Source organism: Ambystoma mexicanum, chromosome 5p, assembly GCF_040938575.1.
Source record: "Ambystoma mexicanum isolate Mex_15411 chromosome 5p, UKY_AmexF1_1, whole genome shotgun sequence".
NCBI classification, from domain to species: Eukaryota; Metazoa; Chordata; class Amphibia; order Caudata; family Ambystomatidae; genus Ambystoma; species Ambystoma mexicanum.
In genome coordinates, this window is record NC_090930.1 from 471,249,022 (window position 1) to 471,270,028 (window position 21,007).

Consider the following 21,007-nt stretch of genomic DNA (forward strand, 5'->3'; position numbering starts at 1 on the left):
AATTACGCCACCGTAAATTACGGTGGCGTAATTAACAACAAGTCCCGTAGCGCCATGGATTTTTCCGCCTGCAAAAAGCAGGCGTAAAAATCACCATGGCGCTACGGGAACTCGTACTCTGGCGGAAAGGGGCGCCATGGTTTACGCCGGCGTAAACCCCTTTCCGCCAGGGTCGTAATGAGGGCCACAGTCTCTTTCAACACAAATCCACAACCTCGACATCTGATTGGCTGATCTGTACAGTCTTCTTTCCATGTTGGATTTCCTGGAAAAACCTGGATGTACCACGCCCTGTCCACGAACAGCCGCGGTGTCCGCGGACGGCGTCCACTTTACTCTCTGTACCATTCCCTTATTGCATACAGCTAAGCAATCACACAATACGAATAACGTCCTCAGAACACCCCCATTTTGTGAATTTTCTAACATTTCAGGACAATTATCATTTCATTATTCAACATATTAACATTACAAATACTATACTTTTATCTTGTACTTTGCACACAATGCTATCTTTCTCCATTAGTAGCTCAGTATACTACATAGAATCCCATAATACAATGCTATTTATATCAATGCATCGTTCAAAGCACTAATAACGGTATGATATTTATTGCAATATCCTTGACACTTTTTTCGGAACATTATAATAAAAATCCCTAGTACACAAATTCCATGAAAAGTACATACACATGTGATGTCATCAGTGATTTCATCAATGACATTTGTGATGTCATCTTTGATGTCCTGGGTGTTAGTCTTAGCAGTGCATGGTGGTGGCGCGAGTTATTTTTCATAGCTTACCATAACTTGCTATTTTCAGGGGTCTTTCGGCTGTACTTAGAACCATAACGTCCTTTAAACAAACTTTTTTAAATATCACGCAAACAATATACAAACATGGCTTGCAAAAACCAACTTCTACAGATGGCTTTACACAGAATGTTGCAAAGTAAGAATTTATGCTCGTTCACAGTGAAGGTCAGCTGCTTCCATTTTTTTCTCGGGCCCCGGAGAGGCTCACGAAGCAGACTATAAGGTTGTATTGTGTTTTGACCTTGACAGACAGAGAGTGAGTGTTGCTAAAACGTAAGAGAAGATAAAGAGGAAATTTCTGAAACGAAACCACTTTTACATATTATATCACTATGCGAAAGATCGTTGGCACACGCAGAGTCGTATTTTGGGACTGCACCACTCGTAGACAATGGAAATTGCAATTGTACTGTAAGTAACCCTTTAGATTACTTTATACCAAATATAATTACAATAGCGTAGCATTAAAGACCGCTGAAGTTGAACTTGTTCGTTGAAAGTGGCATAATGTTTTCTACCGCGCACTATCACCGCCGAATTGATCCCCTGTCGTTTAAAGGGCTCTGAAAAAGGCAGACGACACAGGGTGGGTTAATAGAAATAATTTAACCGGTCTATAGGCGGTGAAGCGCTCTATTCGCTGTGCCACTTCACTGTAGCCTGTCAAGTGGCACAGCGAGTACAGCGCTCGCTTTGACATCCGTGCACACCTTGCTAACGCAAGTTTGAATCCCGGCAAGGCGAAACTCAGCCTTTCATCCTTCCGTGGTCGATAAATGAGCACCACACACCGTGGTTAATAATAACCACCGCTTACATACCTCACAGTTCTTAGCGCTATATGAATGGGAAAATATTATTATTTTATTATTAACATACTCTGTTGCACTATCTTCAATAGCAAATAGTTTCACGCCCTAATAAATAAAATGATGATTTTTAATGAAGATCGACTGGTGAGACTCATTTATGTTTTTTAAAACAGGTACGTGGCCCCATTTTGTCTATGTAACGATTTACAGACTCCAGCGGATGGGGTCTTCAACTGCCAGGTGCAAGTCCAAATATGCAACTTCATGACCCTCACCATTTTATGGGACAATCGCCAAGGACCAATATGCCCTTACGCAGTACTAGCGGCTACAAACAACATACCAACCAATAGGGTGGTCTAATGGCTCGTTGTTGGAGCCACCTTCCGATTATCAGAGCGACCATTTACTGCTTTTATCATAAACCAACAGCCTATCTACCGCAAAGGAACAACGCGTGGCTCCAAATAAACTTTTGCTGATCGACAGCAGAGACAATAGCAAATCGCTGAATATTCACTAAACATTTCATGTGAAATAAATGTACTTTACCAAATGTACAATCCTGCTGTTTACTTTTAAACCACAGTTTCATATTCCGAATTGTGGCGCACTGAGTTGTAAGCTGATCTAACACTCTCTGTACCGAAAAGGAACATCGCATGTCTCAACATGAACTTTTGCGGATCGACAACAAAGACAAATGCAAATTGCTGAATATTCTCTAAACATTTGATGTCAAATAAATGTACTTCACAACATTTACAATCTTGCTCTTTGCTTTTAAATCACAGTTTCATATTCCGAATTGTGGCGCGCTGTGTTGTGACATAATGTGTGTTGTCTTCCGGGTTCTGTGTAAAGTCGCGTAGTACTGGAGACGACTGGGCGCGTTTCATTACGCACCCTGTAACGTCATGGAGAAAGGCGGGGAATATGAATGCTTTGATAATATCAGGCTTAGGGGCGGGAGATATGATTTAGTGTCGCAAAAGCAAGTCAGCCAGGTCAATAGCGCCAGTCATAGGATTATCACATAATGTGGGCGCACACCAGCCGAAATTATCGTTTCTTTAGTGGACAAAAAGTCGGTTGACGCCCCTAATAAATTGTACTAAAAGCGATCAAAAGGAGTGCTCTTAAAACACTTTCACCCTGACAACGAACAATACAAACAACGTTCTCAGAACACCCCCATTTTGTGTAATTGCAACCATTTCGGGACACTGCGAGTGTTCTTAGAACACATTCAACTAGACAGATTACAATACGGACAGCGTCCTGAGGACACCCCCAGTTCGTGTATTCACGAACAATTAAGTACACCGCGAGTGTTCATAGCTCATTTTTACCTTCCTTGCGAACAAAAATGACACATACTCCGTCCTCTAAACACCCCACCATTTAGTTTATTTACAAAATGTCAGAACAGCCGTGTTCTCCGCGGACAAATCGAACTCAACAAAAAGGTCTAGCACATAAAAAAACAAAACATTGAACCTATCTCATACTCCCCAACCCTCCCCAAACACTCTTACACACCAACACACGGCACTAAATACAATTTTTTATCCATGTTTCACTACGCTGTACGCGGTCGACTGCGAATACAAGATGGCGGGCGCCACAGAAAATCTTACGCGCTCCACGCCCCTCACTGTCCAATCAGCGAACACGTTGCATGTCCGTGGACATAACGCAAGCCCATGCGCCAATTGGGGTGCTGTCCGCGGAGTGAACAGGGAAGTCCGTCCGCGAAGTGAACGCAGATATCGCTAATTTTTTTGCCTGACATTTTGGTCATTTTTAAAAAAACTACTGGACAGATTTACACCAAATTTACAAAAGCACGCTTTTGGGACCAGGCCGCCGCTCCTGCCGCAAATTTGGTGTAAATCCGTCCAGCGGTTCGGGCTGTAGCCATGCGCAAAGTTTTTTCCCATTCAGTCTATGGGAAAAAAAAAAGTTTTGGGACCCCCTATAACTTTCCCCCCCCCTGGACGAATCCTCACCAAACGTTGCAAAAGAATTCAGAATGACCCAACTACTTTTTTTGCAAAGTTTGGTGAGGATCCGTCCAGGGAGAGCGAAGTTATAAGCCGCCCAAAAAGTGCTCTTCCTATGGAAACAGCAACTTAACCATAACTACATGGCCACTACCGTGGCCATGTAATATATATATATATATATATATATATATATATATATATATATATATATATATATATATATATACACATATATATATATATATATATATATTACCAAACCGATATATATATATATATATATATATTCGGTCAATTGTGAAAAGGTCAATTGTGACCCTTTAAATTCGGTCAATTGTTAATTCGAACAATTGTAAACGACCAATTTGGGTAATACCTCCAATAATGCTGCCTGCGGCTAGAGTAATACTCTTTAAGTCGCTGTTATCCACCTCTATTGGAATGGTGTCATGTTCTAAATTGACTAATGATGTTGGGTTTACCCCCCAACCCTTGCTGTTGGAGAGAAGCATTTAGATGAATATAAGCATCAGGGTTTTCAATTTTTGTCCTATTTTAACTTTCACTTCCAGGGAGAATTGTCGGGTCCTTTCTGGGATGGTGACTTCCTCTTTAACCTGAATTTCAACTGCATAAGGTAGCAATTGAGCTGACCTAAATGCTTTTTCTGGATCATCAAAGCCCATGGGATTATCCGCTAATCGGGACCAAGCTTTGAATTTATTAGGTCCAAACTAATGGCAAAGCGATTGAGAATGCCACTGCCTAAGTAAAAGGCGGCAGTGACGTCTCGCACGACCCAACAATTGTGGACTATGCTCTTGTTGCCAATGGAGATTTTGAGCATACACCTGCTTGGCAGGAGATGTTTGGAATTGGGTGCTTCCAGGTCCATTTCCCATTTGTCTATCAGTTTGAATGTGGGAATGGCTGGATTTTGGAGTTGGCGGAACATGGCTTCGCTGATGAAGCTCTTACCGTTGTTCACACACACTCGGGCGAGAACAGAGTCCTTCCCATCATTTAACTGAACAGGGATGAACAACTGCTCTCCAATTTGCTGAACATCAGCCAGGCTCTGAGCTGATTTCACATCTTTCTGGACTATAGGAGTGGAGTTTCTGATTGTGGATTAGTAAAGAATTTCAGAGTGTTTCCATCCAGCGTGGAATACCACCTTAAACTGGAAGGAATGTTGATTTTCAGAAATAGAGAGGACCCCCCATCACCAGTCTGTTGTCCTACTGCTATTACTGTCACATCTGGAATTTGGTTGTTCTGGAAGTGAAATTCTACTTGGTCAGATTTTTGTTCAACCATGTGGCATGTACCGTTTAAACTAACATGGTTGACACTCTGTTTTAATTTTATTGGTCGGCTAGTCTGGGTCCAGAGGACCTTGTATACGCAATCTATTAGGGGTGACAACCTTCTTAGGAGGTCATTCCCTAGTAAACAAGGGGTGCCCTCTGGAGTCACTACTATGACCGGGTGTTTCACCTTGTGTCGCCCAATTTTGATGTCCAAATCTGCAGTCCCCTCGAAGGGAATTTCCTTCCCGTCAAAGTTCTGAAGTTGTCCAGGAAGAGAGGTGAGAGGAATTCGGTAATTCTCCCCCCTTCCTGCATTTAGTTCATCAAAGGCCCTTTTGGACAGAAGGGTAGCTTGGGATACAGTGTCCACCAGTGCCAAAATTGTACCCTGCCCCTGTACTTGAACCGGGCCATAGTACCTTCCCTCCTTCTCTGTAAGGGGGCACAGCTAATTTTCTGGTTTTGGATATTGAGAGAGAAGAGATTTGGGCAAAATTCTGTGGAGAGTCTCGGGAATCTGAAAGAAAAAGTTGGCAACTGGGTATGGTTTTGGGTTCCCCTGGTTCCGGTTCTGGGCCCCCCCCCCCCTTTTTGGAGGCAGTCACCAGGATGGGTTTGGACCAGGGGTTTTTGGTATTGTTGGTTCTGGGATAGAATGATGGGCGGCGACAGCTCGATCCCCACATCTACCCAGTCTATTGATTTGCTTTTAGGTTCCCCTTATTCCGGTTCTGGGCCCCCCCCTTTTTGGAGGCGGTCACCAGGATGGGTTTGAACCAGGGGTTTTCGGTATTGTTGGTTCTGGGATAGGATGATGGGCGGCAACAGCTCAATCCCCACATCTACCCAGTCTATGGTTGCGGTTTTGGGTTCCCCTGGTTCCGGTTCTGGGCCGCCCCCCCCTTTTTGGAGGCAGTCATCAGGATGGGTTTGAACCAGGGGTTTCGGTATTGTTGGTCCTGGGATAGAATAATGGGCGGCGACAGCTCCATCCCCACATCTACCCAGTCTGGGTTGGAATCCATTGGGACCCATTTTTCCTTAGGAGGAGTTCCCCCATCTCTGAAGGAGAAGATCCTTTTCCCAGGATCCTCTGAGGATCCCTCTCCCTCAAATTGGAAGACCTGTACCTCCTCCACAAAATGGGTCTGTTTGGGTCCTTTGTTTCTCCTACCTCCTCTCTGCTCCTTGGGTGGCAGACTTTCAGGGGTAGGAGATTTTGTTTCCGGTTCCTGGGTTTCCAGGGGCTGTTTACAAGTGGGGAAGGAAGCTTCCTCCAAGGCTTTACACCCCCCTTCCCCTTGAGCCTCCTCCCTGGGAACCGGTGGGTTATCGGGGTGCTGCCCCCGTCATTGTTCTGGAGCACCAGGCCCAGAGTGTGGTGCATTCTGTGCCGGCATGCTCATCTGAAGGTTCTGCTGAGCCCTTAGCATGCGACCTAGTTCCTGTGCCATATTTTGGACCAGGCGCTCAAGTTGGGAAACCCGCTGAGGCTGATACGGGGTTCTGTTTCCTCCCCTGGGTTGATCCCAGGAAGGGTAGCTATCCCTTCTCTGGTAGTACCCCGGGTTGGGAAGATTGGGGTACCCCTCCACCCTTGGCCTCCCCTCTCCCGGATTAGGTGGTCTGGGCTCAGGGAAGTGGGGAAAGAAGGATGGATGATTTTGGGGCTGGAAGTTGGGTGGATACCTGGGGAACAAGTTCTGCCCAGGATTTGGGGAATTTCTGCCCTCCTGTGGGAAGTTAGGAGGGAAGTTCCCTGGGTCAGGTGCTTGGCTGGATCCCCCCCCCCTTGGGCTGGAGGAGTCCACACGTAACTCAGGATGGGTCTGTTTCCCTTGTAGCAGGGACTTACATAGTCAGGGGAGCGAGGGACCCCATTTGTGGGATTACCTCCTTGACTCCCTGTCTGTGACTGGCCCGAGGGCCTTCTGGGCTGTGAATTATTCGGTGTAGGCAGGTTTTTAGGCCCCCCCATCTCCAGATCTAAAATGGGGGCAACCTTTACCTCTGCCACCTTGGCAGCAGCAGGGGTGCTGGTCGGTTTGGGACTTTTCTGGGCGTTGTTTTTATTTTCTATGGGCTTCTGCACCTCATAGATCCGGGTAGCCTGTTCAATGACCCAGTCTAGTGACCTTTTCTCGTGAAAATCTCTCACTAGCTGGGTCATTATGTATTTAGGTAAGGCATGTAAAAATGTATTTACAAACTCTTTATTGTCCGTGCGCACCCTTCTGGTAGTCTGCGCAAAGGCACGCTTCAATTCCTGCACAAATTCTTGTGGGGCCTGATCCTCCCCACATTGCAAATTATAGGCTGCCTTGCGAGCCTCTTGGGGATTTCTGTGAACAGAAAAATGTTTCAAGATGGCCGCCCTAAATGTGGACCATCTTGAATGGTTTTGGTCCTCTAGCCTCGCAAAGAAACTGGAGTATTCTGGGGAGAATGTCCATTTGACATACTGAATGCAGCTACTGTTGTCCTTCAAATGGAAAGTCTCCATTATTTGCTCATAAAGCTCCAAGTGTTCCCAAACAGAATACTTGGCGTTCTTGTGATAAGGGGTGATTGCCTTGATCTGCTTTAAGGGGTCCTTAAGCAAGGCCCTTTTTGCCTTATTGGCCTTTTTGGTTCGGGTAACCCTGGTCCACTCATCCTCTGACTCAGAGGCACTGCTCCCAGAGGTGCCCGTCTGATCTTCCAGGTTTTCCCGGATTCCCGGATTCTGCAAGCCTGGAAATGGCTGGCAGAATGTGTGGACCTAGTCTCCTGTGTCCTGGGACGCTCAGAGGAGTCTTCTGATTCCTCCTTGCTGCCAGGATTTGATGGGTACCCCCCCCACTGACCTAACTGGGCAGAGGTTTTTAGGATTCCCTTAGTGGGCCTACTCTCCTGGGGTTCCCCACTAAATTGCACTGTGCTTGGGTGCCCATATCCGGATGTGCACCCATCCATTCCTGAGAGGTACTGGCCTATGAATCCCATACTTTTGGCTGGATAGTAATCTGCCATCCACATGGCCCTGGGCTCATGTGCACCATGGGACATGGGGTTGGCAGAGTCCAAGGACTGGGAGAGATGAAGGCCTCTGGTACTAGGAATCCTGAGGTTATGCTCAGGTATTTCCCTTTTCCAGCGAACTTCATCTCTGTCAGCCCCTGCTCCCTGTTGCAATGCAAGAGCCTGCGCTTTCAGTTCCTCAGTTAAGGCCTTACTAGACACTATCAGTCTCTCCTGCATGGCTACCTATTGCTGGAGCCTATCATTGTGCTGACAGAGAGCCTCATTCTCTCTCTGTGCCTCCTGGTTGGTCCTGGAATACCGGGCCAGTTTTTGCTGCAGGAGAGTTACCTCCTGAGTCCCATCCCTACTGGCCTGTTCCTTTCTTGCCAGAGCATTTTCCACCCTCCTGGTGTGCTCTAGCAAGTCCTGATGCTCTTTTTGGAGGTCATCCAGCCCCTGGAGGGCCAGGTGATTTTCTTCAATTTTTTCTTTTAATTGGCAGACTTCCTGGCCTAAGGTGTCCCTTTCCTGACTAAGAGCCTGCATCTGTGCCACCAGGTCATCCCTCTGCCTTTGAAAGGCACCAGCTTTCTGGCGTTCTTGATCAAACTCTGCCTGGGTATCCAGGTCTTTCAAAATCAATTTATTGCTTTCCTCTTTCTCTCTGTCTAGTCGGATTTGCAGGGTGGCTACCTGCTCTGTGCATGCCCTGTTAAAGTCTAGTTGTTGCTCCAGCTTTTTCTGGCTCTGCAGTAGGGAGTCCAAACCTTCTTGGTACTCCTTCTGCAAGGCCAGAAATCTGGTATCCTGGTCAGCCTTTTCCTGTTGCAGGACATCCATATCCTCCTTTATTTTAATAAGATACTGCCTACTATCATTTTCTGACTCCTGGCTCCTCTGCAGCCTCTGCTCAGAAGAGACCAGGTCAGATTGGGCCTTCTCTAATGCCATCAGTTGCCTATTTGCCAGATCTTGGCCTTCAGCACATTTGTCCTTTATGGCTCCCATATATAAATATAAATATGCCGCTACCCTGGCAATCTTGTTGTGCTCATCCTTGGCCTTAGGGGCCATATATAGTTCACTCAGGGCCACATGAAAGGGACCCTGATCTCTCCATATATCTGACCCTGTGTTCAGTGATCTGGGGTGCGATTGCCTGCAACCAGACCGCCTTGTCCTGATAAGCCCACTCACCTCTCACAAATAGCTTATGTAAGAGGTGTTCTCTGGCTATTTTGACATCTACCAAGGTCGTCATTCTGGAAATTGATTTCCTTCCTGACTTACAGAAGTTTGGATTTTATTTTGCAAAACAGACCGTTAAGTCAGTGCCTCGTCTGGGACGCCCAAGGGAAGCCCTTACATAACGCTTCTCTCTTTGAATCCCCCTGACCTCACTGAGCCAAGAAGTAGGTTTGTTTTGCAATTTAAAAGATTTATTGGAAAAATTAAACAAAATATATATATATCACACTTTTATAATAAATTAATATTTGATAGCACACTTAGGCATATGACAGTGATCAAATATGGATGATGTTACACTAGCACACTGATTTAATTACTTAAGAGTTAGTATAGGGAGGATAAGGTAACTGAGAATGCTTTTATGGTTTCAAGGAAAAACAATTATGGAAAGAATGCAGTACAGAAATAACTGATAGGGTTTCACAAGAGATCATATGTTCACTTTTCCCCTGGTGGCAATTCACTCCCCCCCTATGCAATATAAGGAGATGGAAGTGAAGCACACGGTTTTCAGGAATACAATCACCATACAATACGAATTTCAGTTCCGCCCTAGCAAGTTTAGAGAACAGGGATGATTTTAAAACACAGGCAAAATACTTTAAATGTGATTTGCAAAGAATGGAAAAATATGCTAAAAATGATTTTAATTCCCTGTAGGAGGTTCAGGGTAGGTGATAGCTATTTAAGATTAGTTCAAGTCACACTCGCAATGCTCAATGAGGGATTAGCAGGGATTAGCAGGTTAAAAGCGAATTTTAGCAGTTCAAGCAAAAGCGGCTATTTTGACAGGAGCTAATTTTTCAATTTGCGGCAATTTTTCCGAATGAGTCGAGCGCGATTACGGAATAACTATAAGGAATAGAAAGTCGGTTTTGGGCTTGTCGTTCCTAGCACACACGGTCCCAGAGATACGAACGATTTTGTGGAGATAGTTTCTCGAAATGAAAGTAAACTTCAGAATGACAAAATGACACTTTTACAGCTTTGAAATGACAGAATGAACACACGATTCCTATGATGCAGTTCTGGACAGGTTCACATGTTTTGAATCAGATTATTTTAAACTAAGAGATTGGTTCTGCACAGTTCTAGCTGAGTTCTCACACTATAAATTTGAAATAGGCCGACAAGGTCTGGTCAGGTTGGCTGGTTCTCTCGCCACAGACGGTCTTTAGTACCGGTTCTGCTCATAGCGATCTGGTCTGGGTCTGGTCTGTGGGTCTGGATCTCTGGTTCTGTTCTGGTCTGGGTCTCTTGAATTGGATCTGACGGTTCTGGATACACAGGATTCTTAGCAAGCAGCAAACCGTGCAGCCTGGCGGTTGAATAGTTTGCAAAGGATTTTGAGGCCTGCTGAAGAGAACTCGGCTTGTGGGTTAGGCCTTTGCTTTAAGTTCTGGAGTCTGAGTTCTAAATTCTGGTCTCTGTCTGGATTTGAAGTCTAAGTGCTGGATCTGGTGTCTTCTGGCAAAGTGCTCTGCAAGAAATCAGCTTGAAGTGTGAAGTGAATCTCCCTGCCTGGCTTTCAGTTGCTCTTTTTATGTCTTTTGAAAGTGGGTGGGTCGGCTCATTCTGCATGCCCAACCCTCTCATGATTTGATAGGTCAAGGATTCTCTGTGATCTGATTTGAGAAGGGATAGTGTGTCAGAGTGAGTCAGCAATTTACAATCTATTGAAGAAATGCCCCTTTGCTTTCACTTAGAAAATTAATTTTTCATAACTACCAGGTTTCCCAGGTACACACGCCGTTGAAATTACATACACATATCACAGATGAATTAAGGTACATTCTTGCCCAACTCTGATCTTTCTAAGAGCTTGGGTTAAAAAATGCCAGCATTTTTCGTTTTTTGGTTGGTTTACCAATATTGGATTTTTACCAAAAATTACACAGATGTACACCGCCTCTCTACACATATTCCAGTAAATTTTCATTTTTCTAGCATCAACCCTGTGTCTGCAATCTCCATAATTCATGGGGTTTTGCCTCAGAACATGGTACAGAGTTGAGTCTGGTCTCAAATTGTGGGTACATTTCTCAGATTAAGGATCTCCAAATTGTACATTTTTGTAAGCTTAATACAATATTTCAGAAGCATTTAACTTAAACATATATTTGCTGCAATATGAATCCAGAATCCAGTCTGGCCCACCCCCAGAAGCTTGGTGAGTCAGAGATCACAGGCCTCTCCTTTCTCCAGAAGACTGTTTACAGTCCACACCCAAAATCAGCATACCCCATTCAAATGAAAGGGTCTATTGTGTTTTGTCCTGCAGGCTGCAGGGGAAACTCCTCCCTCTCAATCAACAGGGCCATGTGATATCCTGGACTGTTGTGTGTGTCTCTGAGGTGTTAATGGCTCTCAGGAAAAGCAAGTCTTTTGAACTTTTAATTACATAAGACCCCCTTCTGTTCACTGCACAGTTCTGCAAGACAGCTCTCCTATCAGGATTTATGGAGCGCCAGCGCCAGTCAGTGTCCAATGCCGGTACTGCACCTATTTTTGACAGCTGTCTTGAATTAATACATTTCAAAAAGAAAGGATTTTACTTGATAGTATATGATCCTTGCTTGACATGGCATTGATGTGGATCTGCAGTAGAGTAAAGTAAAACACTCAACCAGAGTTGGATTTTTGTTTGGTGGTTTCGGGCTCACGATCTTAGCAATTTTTGACATTAATAAAAACGGATTTTGAACAGAACCATCTTTCTTTGCACTGGTGGGTGGCAGGTCAGGGGACCATTTTGGTGTGCGCAAAACTGTGCGGTTCTCCTGGATTCTGGCGCAAATGTGGGCTTTCTGAGCCCACAGCCCCAAATGTTGTAGCCTAATAATTCAAACGTGGGTCAAGACACCCAACAATTCATATTACAACAAACATAAAACAAGTGGATGTAGGTACATGTCTGGTAACCTTTCGCAGAGAGAGGAGAGGAAGTTTGGGAGTTATGGTTGGGGAGGCAACATTATTTGGTTAATATGCGCAGGTTATATTTGTCTGTTAATGGTGCCACCTTTTCATATTAGTTTTTAACCTCTTTTATTTTACGAGAAAGAAAATGCATTTATTTTATTTTTTATTTATAAAGTCCTTCATACCAGCGAGTGGTTTCTAAGCGTGGGGATCGGGATTCAAACTTGTGTTGCGCTGCGTTGTCTTGTTTCCAAGACAATCGTGTTGCCCCTGAGCTATCCTTCCTCCAGGTAATTGCTCCAGCTTGTTCCTTATTAAATCTTTTTGAATAGGCGAGAATTGTCTGTGTGCGCTGCTAAAAATCCTCTGAGCGGCAACCAGAAGGGAGCTGGGCAAGTGCACATGCGCACAGCTTAGAGGGAACATTGGTCACGTGTGATGGGACTGTGTTTGGAATTATTTTATCCTGCAGTAATTATGGTTTTAGCTACTATTAGTGTAAGTGTTATGGTTTCTCTTACCACTGGGGACCCCATTGAGTTATTCTGCGTGGAGTTTTTTGGACTTACAGTTGCTTACACTTGCCTTACTATTGTCGATTGTGCTCTTCCAAACCTTAATTAATCTTGCAGTATATTTCTTGCATCCCGGGAATCGCTATCTCGTGCCTTTGCTGCAACTTTCTTACCCTCCATTATTCCGCAGTAACCGTGGCTCTGGTTGCCAGCTACTGACTGAGCTCTGCACGGATCAGCATTTTTGTTATTTCAGAATTTTTAGTTCTCACGCAACCTTGAGTCCTATTGTTTAATTAGAAGCTTGTTGCGGATTCCATTTACAGAAGATGGCTGCCCGCTACACTGTGTTAGTGAGCTAAATTCGTGTGTTATTCATGTAGCATTTAGCTTATGCATTGCTTATGTTAGTATTCTTCATGTCTTATGGATGCTATGTTACTATTTTTCATGTATAAATTCATATATTACCTAGTGTATGTGTTCTTCATGTTGAGTGCACATTTGCTTTGTGTCTAATGCATGCACCTGAATTGCTACAACAGTAGATTGATTACTCTTGACTTCTTCAGCTTAGATTGTGTCTATCTCTTGCTGTACCTGCCTGGGATAAAGGGGTACGGTTGCCTTAGTGAGTAACGCTTCTCACCTGTGCAATATTGGGTCATGGGAGAGGCATTGCTTCTCAATAGTACTACAGCAAGGCACCAGTCCCATGGACCCCTTTCGGAAACGTGCTAAGCCTTACTTTTGAACCTTTTTTCAACTAAGACATGTCCTTTTGGTAGCATTGTTGCGATTGATTTTCATTCACCGCTGCTTCATTACCCATAGTGCGTGGGGCGGTCAGAGAGAGGCATTTATGTATAATGACAAGTGATATTAATTTGATTATGTCCTGGATGGGGAGCCAGTGGACTTCTTTGCTGACGGTGGATATATGGGCCTGGTGCGGAAGGTTGAGGGCGCATCTGAGGGCATTATTTTGTAGGATCTGGAGTCTATTTAGGTTTTTGCTAGTGGTGCCAAGGAAGAGTGTATTACAATAGTCTAGTCAGGATAATATCAGTGCTCTGGACAGGGTGCGGCAACTCGTGGTAGATAAGAATGTCCTGCAGGCATTAATGAGTTTGTTTGTATAGGTGGTAGATGAGATGGTGGCGTTTATTTGAGTTTTGAGCAATAGAGTGGAGTCAGGGTATACACACCTAGTGTTTTGACCTCTTTATAGACTTTAATGATGTTGCCATTGATGGTGAATGATTGGTATCTAGTGTCCAATTTGTTGAGGAGGGCCTGTGAGCCTACGATGAGCAGTTCCGTCTTGTCATCGTTTAAGCAGAGGCTATGGGTGGCCATCCATGCTTGAATTTTGAGATAGATTTCGTTGAGTTTTGCAACATCTCTCTCATAACACCCCATGAGCGTGATGAGGACCTTGGTGTCATCTGCGTAATTAGTGTAAGTGACACCCAGATCATCAAGACGGTCAAAAAGGAACTTAGTAAAGATGTTGTAAAGCGTGGGTGAAATACAGGAACCTTGGGATACTCCACATTGGATTGGGACAGGGTCAGCAGCAGCCAAGGGAGTGAAGACCCTGGTCGACCTATCAGACAAGAAGGACTGAATCCAATTGGTGGCATTCTGTGAGAATGCTGCAGCCAAAGAAAGGTGTTGCATGAGGATTTGGTGGTGAACTAGGTCGAAGGCCGCGGATAGATCCAACTGGAGCAATATGGCCAGGTTGCCCTTGTCTTTGGCTTGATTCATTTGTCTTTTTAGATCCAGGAGGGCAGTTTTGGTTCTGTGCCTGTGTCTAAAGCTGGATTGTCGCAGGCCTAGGAGGTTATTGTCTTCCAAATGTTGTTGTATTTGCAGGTATGCCACTCTGTCTAGTATTTTGAGGAGAAAGGGGACAGTCATGATGGGTCTACAATTCATGGGAATGTCAGGGTCTAGATTGTTTTTTTTTAGACGGGGAAGGACCCAGGCTTCTTTAAGGTTGTTGGTACCACTGAATTCTCAAATGAGGAATTAATCAGCGAGATAATGAATGGGGCTAGTTCTTTGGCTCCATCTTTGATGACTGAGGCAGGGCACAGGTTACCTTTGCAGTTGGATGGTTTAAGGCTGGCAATTATCTTTACTACTTCGTCCTCAGTGACTGGGGAGAAGTGGAAAGGAGGGCAGTCAGGGGGGGTAAGGCTCTTTTTATTGCTAAAGTAGTCTTTAGAGGCGAGGCTAGCTTTTTTAGACTCTATTTTAGATTGTAGTAGGGCTATTTTGTTTGATAGTGCTAGTTGGATATTATTGCACCAGACTTTGTCTTTGATGCAGTCCTCTGTGGGTGGTATAGGTGATTTGAGCTCTCTGTAGAATAATGCTTTCGTGCCAGATTTGGCATTGTGTATTCTCAAATTGTAAATCTCTTTTTTAGTGTTTAAGATAGCATTTTCATAGGTAGAAGCTGCTGAGGAGAATTTATCTTTAGATGAGAGTGAGGGGGCTTTTTTCCAGTTAGTTTCTGCAGCTCTTTCAATGTTGCGAAGGGCCTTTAGTTCTGATGAGAACCATTTATTTGTATGGGCAAATGGTTTGACCTTCCTTAGTTTGAGGGGAGCTATCTGGTTGAGGGATTGTTCCATAGTGTTGTTGAATAGATCTACAAGGGCAGTTGGGTTGGCATTCAGTGCAGTAAAGTTAGCATTAGTAATGGGCATTAGGAGCGGTCTGAGGTTTTCTATGGTAATATTGCGATTTTTCCTAGATGTTATTTGTGGTGTCCTGGTAGACGGTGACGTTTTAGGTGTGTTTCTGGGTAGCGAGAAGGTGATGAGATGATGGTCTGTACATGCACAAGGAGTAATGTCAGTTAAGGATAAGTTACAATTGACGTCAGCTAGCCAATCCAGGGATCTCCCTTTTGTGTGTGTGGGCTTGCCAGACTGTACTACATTGAATGTAGGCCAGTCTATCCACATAATAACACTTGACTTTGCTTTACCCTTGATGCACAGTTACTGTGCATCTTAACTGTGCATGAAAGGTAAAGCAAACATAACCAGTGTTGTCACTGGCCTGCATTCAATGTAGGCCAGTCTAGCCAGCTGAATATAATTTATTTCTGTTGTATGTCATTTTTTTACTGGATGGGAGTCCTTCAATGGTATTAATAACAATAGTGGTGCACCATGCATGGACATCTATGGGCATAGCCAGCATTAACATGTTTTATATACTAGCATCTATTGTAGGCTAAAGCATACTGGAACTTGCATCTATTGGGTTTTTCATGTGCTACCATACAATATTGATTGCAAACTGTGTGGCTTTTAATCCAAATTCAGTAAAAAGCACAATTTGAACCCATTATTTTCTAATATTTCTGGGTGGGAGAACCCCCTTGCTTTTGTTTGTGCTCCCTAGTTGTACTCTGTCGCTCACTCATATTAGGCACATACATTAAAGCCGCACCAGTTCAAAAATTCCCCAGCTGCCACTGCAACTCATACATTGTTCTTGGTTACATGCTAAGGCCTTTTTATAGCTAGAGGTCAGATAAAAAGTAAACTCAGCAGGCAGGGAACATTTTGTAAACTCTTTTTGTCCTTACTGCAAATGGAGTATCATAACATAACCACGTTAACCATGAATGAATTGTGGGATGCTGGGTCCTCATCTGCAGATTTTAAATGGTACTCAATGGCGACCTGTAGTTTACGCTGCTAGCAGAGGGCGTTCATGAAATTTGGCAAGAGCATATGCTATGTGTGTGTGGAGAGCAGGGATTGCATTCCAGTGTTTTTTTCTCTGTGACTAATAGCGAATTTGAGTCCAAAATTGTAATTGATTTCTCTTAACTGGTGATCCCAAGGTGGTTCGCATCATCTTTGAATGGCTTCTTATTGCTCAGGCGGAGCAATACATTGTTCGTTTCAGCTCATTGTAATTCTCATTAGGCATGGATCAGGATTCCATTGTTTATTGAGGTATGGAGTAAACTAGAATTGTAAAAATATTTTGGAGCATTGAGCTGTATCATTAGATTCCTTACGAAAAAATGTGTATTTAGAAAGGTTGGTTACCTTTAATAAAAATTGAAAGATAAGCCACCACAGCCTAAGATCACACTCATGAAACAGCACACGCATCAACAATTGCACATTGTTTACTGGTGTAGCTTTCACAGATGACATCACCCGCATTTATGTTAACTGGTTTGGAAGAGGCAGTGCAAACGCCTCTCAGATCAGCACTACAAGAAAAAGCACTGATAAGGTCGATCCTCTACAGATCAGCCAACATATACATATGCTCATGCATCAGACCTGTGAGTACAAACATGTTCTAAATGGTTTGACTCTCTACTGCATTTGGAGAAATTTCTTTGCTTAGCGACACGGGGCCTGATTCATGGAAAAGTGTGCAGAAATCCTTCAAACACCTATGCACCGAGATTGTCACTGCACAAGCCTGCACACAGAGGTTTTTCTGCGTGCTCAGCGTATTAATGGAATTGTTTGTGCAAAGTAACCGTAAACTTAACTCGCGGCCGGAACGCCCCCGACACGCCCCCACACAAATCAAAAACAGACAGAAACAGCTCCCTTTGTACGCTCCCTGGGCACAAATACATGCACCCTCAAAACAGTGCATCAGATCCCCCACAAGCAGGCCTGCATCTCGGGGACCCTGTGCAGCACCCCCGTAACTATTACCAGCACCCCGACAACATGTGTAATATTAATCGTAACTCGGGTAAAACATACGTACCCATGTAGACCGTTCCAGTACCCTGTTACACTGCATACAAGCACGCCTAAGTTAGATCGGAAGTCCAACACCCAATCTTACATCTGCGCAAGTGTCTGTATGCCTGCCTTTGGGTGGTGGGTACTATTAGGGCGTTGTGTGGCATTTCCCTACCAGTAGGTTGCACAGTCGGATCCCTGAATATGTATTGTTTCACGCAATAGTGGCCGTACGATAGACTGCATGCATGTCGTCTGTCGTAACGCCCACTTTTTCAGATGTTCTTCTCCATTTTTAGTGTTCCACCCCCTTCCCTGCCCTCTGCAAACCACGCCCACACTCTGTCTGGTGTCTCGCGCAAGGTGCTCATCCACTTGCAGAGAGGCGCCGGGCCTGCGCGGAACCCTTTCAAGTCCCGGAAAAGTCTTTCACAATCGGTTCCATGAATTGGTGAACAGGGATTTCCGCACAGATTGGCACGCAAATCCATGATTTTCCATGCAAATATTTCCATTTATCGGGCCCTAGATGTGGCTTTTGTATAGGAACTTTGTATCCATTACCAGGCACAGTCCTGCAGCACTCCAGGATGTATACCCCTGGATTATTTTGACTGTAATCATCTTTAGAATCCGGCATGATACCAACACTGGGGGAGAGGAGGTTTGCTGTGCCCATGAAGCTTAGGGACTTGGCGATATAAAGTCAAATGCTCAAGGTTTATAATAAGCTGAATCCGCACTCCAGGATCACACAATGTGGCCTCAATTGGTTAAAACTAGCTGTTCCAGACTCTACAGGGACAATTTTCAACACTAGACGATATCTCGCACAGGCATGGGGAACTGGTGGACAATAGGGAAAATAATTGAAATTCTTTAAAAAAACCAACATCAGAGAAAACCGCTAATGCTTTATATGCTTAAAGGGGGATTCATTAAAAGTGGTGTGTGTGTGTGATAATTTGGATGAAGGAATCAATACGATGATGTACTTATTGGAAGGAAGGAAGGAAGGAAGGAAGGAAGGAAGGAAGGAAGGAAGGAAGGAAGGAAGGAAGGAAGGAAGGAAGGAAGGAAGGAAGGAAGGAAGGAAGGAAGGAAGGAAGGAAGGAAGGAAGGAAGGAAGGAAGGAAGGAAGGAAGGAAGGAAGGAAGGAAGGAAGGGAGGGAGGGAGGGAGGGAGGGAGGGAGGGAGGGAGGGAGGGAGGGAGGGAGGGAGGGAGGGAGGGAGGGAGGGAGGGAGATGATAGGCAAGAGAGTGAAAGAAAGTGAGAGGGGGAGCAGGAAAACAGGAAAGGATTCCAGAGATAAGAAAGGGACAGAGGAAGGTAGGGAGGATCCATGCGAGGGATAGAGGGAGGAAGAGAACAGGTGGGCGGGCATACACACACATACAAAATTGCATGCATTTATGGATGGTGGAGTGCATGTATGCGAATTCTACGAACCCCTGTATATATAGATAAAAATACTCACCACAAATACACGTGCTCGAGAAAATGTGCAAATAATCACAATTGGATCAAATCATTTGCAGGGACATCATTTAGGGGTGGGCAGAGGTCGCAACTGCGACCTCTGAGGTCCCCCTTGCGACCTCAAAAAAAATAAAACCAAAATGAATATTATTTTTTTTTCGTTTTTTTTGTAATGCAAGCTCATGGGCTGTGGCCAGCACCATGTGGCTCTTTTAGTTCTGGAGTGGCTGGCTTTCCTGTCCAGGCCCCAAAAAAGAAGAAAAATAAGAACAGGAGTGCCACATTTCTAACACTTTCAGCACTGACCCTAAATAAGAAAGAAAAGGAATACCAAATAATGTGTCTTTCTGGAGTTCTATACAATAATTGCTAGACTCATTAAAGGTTTATTTCAGGCACACTTCAGGGGGTGAGTCACTGATTTAGTCTGTTCTTAAACGCCTCAACTCAGCCTTTCAACCTTCTGAGGTCGATAAATGACTACCAACACAGGTTGGGTGATATTGGGTGTATATTTTTTCTATATAAAGCGCTTAAGCCTAAGTGCTACATAATAACACATCATTATCATTTGGTCATAGACGTCTGCTTGCATTCAAAGTAATTTGGTAATATGGGCCTATATACACTGATATTAACGATACATATGGCGATCCATTCTTGTATGAAATGTGCATCACAATATAGTGATATCCTAACCATATTTTTCGTAGTGTACAATGCTATGTGATGCCACTTCCTGTTTTGCCAAGGTTGTGCACTTCCGCTACCCCTGGCATTTTGGTGAAATAACATCCCTGATCATTTGTGCCACCTTGGGCATCAGTTCTGGTGCCTTCTTGCAGAAAGTACAATGCATACTTTGCTTTCGGGACGTGCCAAGCGCGCATTGTTATTCCCTTAGCGCCAGGTGCCATAGATCTACACTATAAAGGGCAGTCATGCAGAAGACTGCAGCTAGATCCAGAGAGTTTGAAGCATAGGGAAACCTTCGCTTGTTCAATGAGATATGTAAAAGTGCTTGCCACTTGTGTCGGCGCAGTGCAAGATAGCACTGTGTTGGGAGTATGGTTTGTGTGGCCTTCACATCAAACATGGACAGAGCAAAAGAAACAGTGTCCAAAGCAGAGCTGTTGCTAGGTCTGGAAAAGATCTGGGGCTATGCTAATGTCGCAACTGTCGGACTTAGGGCTAGCTAGCCTTTTGGTTGTAGCCCCTGAGCTTCTATCTGGGGTACAACCAAAAGACACGGGATAAAGCCCTGTTAGCCGCCTAACCATCAGCAACGCCTCTAGAACAAAGTGTGTCTAAATGTGATGAATTAAAGTATGCAGGTGTGTAGTGATTCAGAAATGATGTGAATTGAATGACCTCAATGTGCATGGAGATGTCTGCCTGGCAAATCCGAACCAAAGGATAAATAACAAAAATGAAACATGGGCACGCCCTTAACATCTGCATGTGCCTGCTTGGGGGGCACCAGCACACCACTCAAAGGCAGGACGCAGGTGGCAGGCAGAGGTATCACAAGGTGTGTGACTATTCTGCATCTGAGCAAATCACGCAGCTCTTTGTCCAGGTTAAATGTAAGGTAGTACATGTTTGTGAAGCTACTCAAAGTAGGCCAAGTAGAGCAAGTAACATCTGTGCGCTGCAGTACGTTTGTGATCTGCTCTGCTTAAGCTCTTTCAACATGAATACTGTCACTGTTGAAATAAGATCTCCAAAGTGAGTGTGTCTATAAGTGAGTGAATTAGTGGGGGAGTATGTTAGTCAATCAGTTAATCATTTAGTGAGTGAGTCAAACAGACAGTGAATGAGTCATGGAGTCAGTCAACTGAATCAGTAAGTGAGCAAGTCAGTCTATTATCGAGTCACTGAGTAAGTGAATAAGTCAGTTAGCAAGACAGGCATTGATGTAGAGAGTCTGTTACTGAGTCAGTGAGTAAAGCAATAATTGAGGGAGTTAATGAGTCTGTGTGTGATTTAGTGCATGAGTCAGTGAGTTAGCTAGTCACTTGGTTAGTTAGTGAGTAGGGCAATCTGTGAGTTAATGAGTCAGTCAGTGTGCCAGCCTGTGAGACAGCCCATTGGTGAGTCAGTCAGTGTCAGACAGTGAGTCAGATATTTTG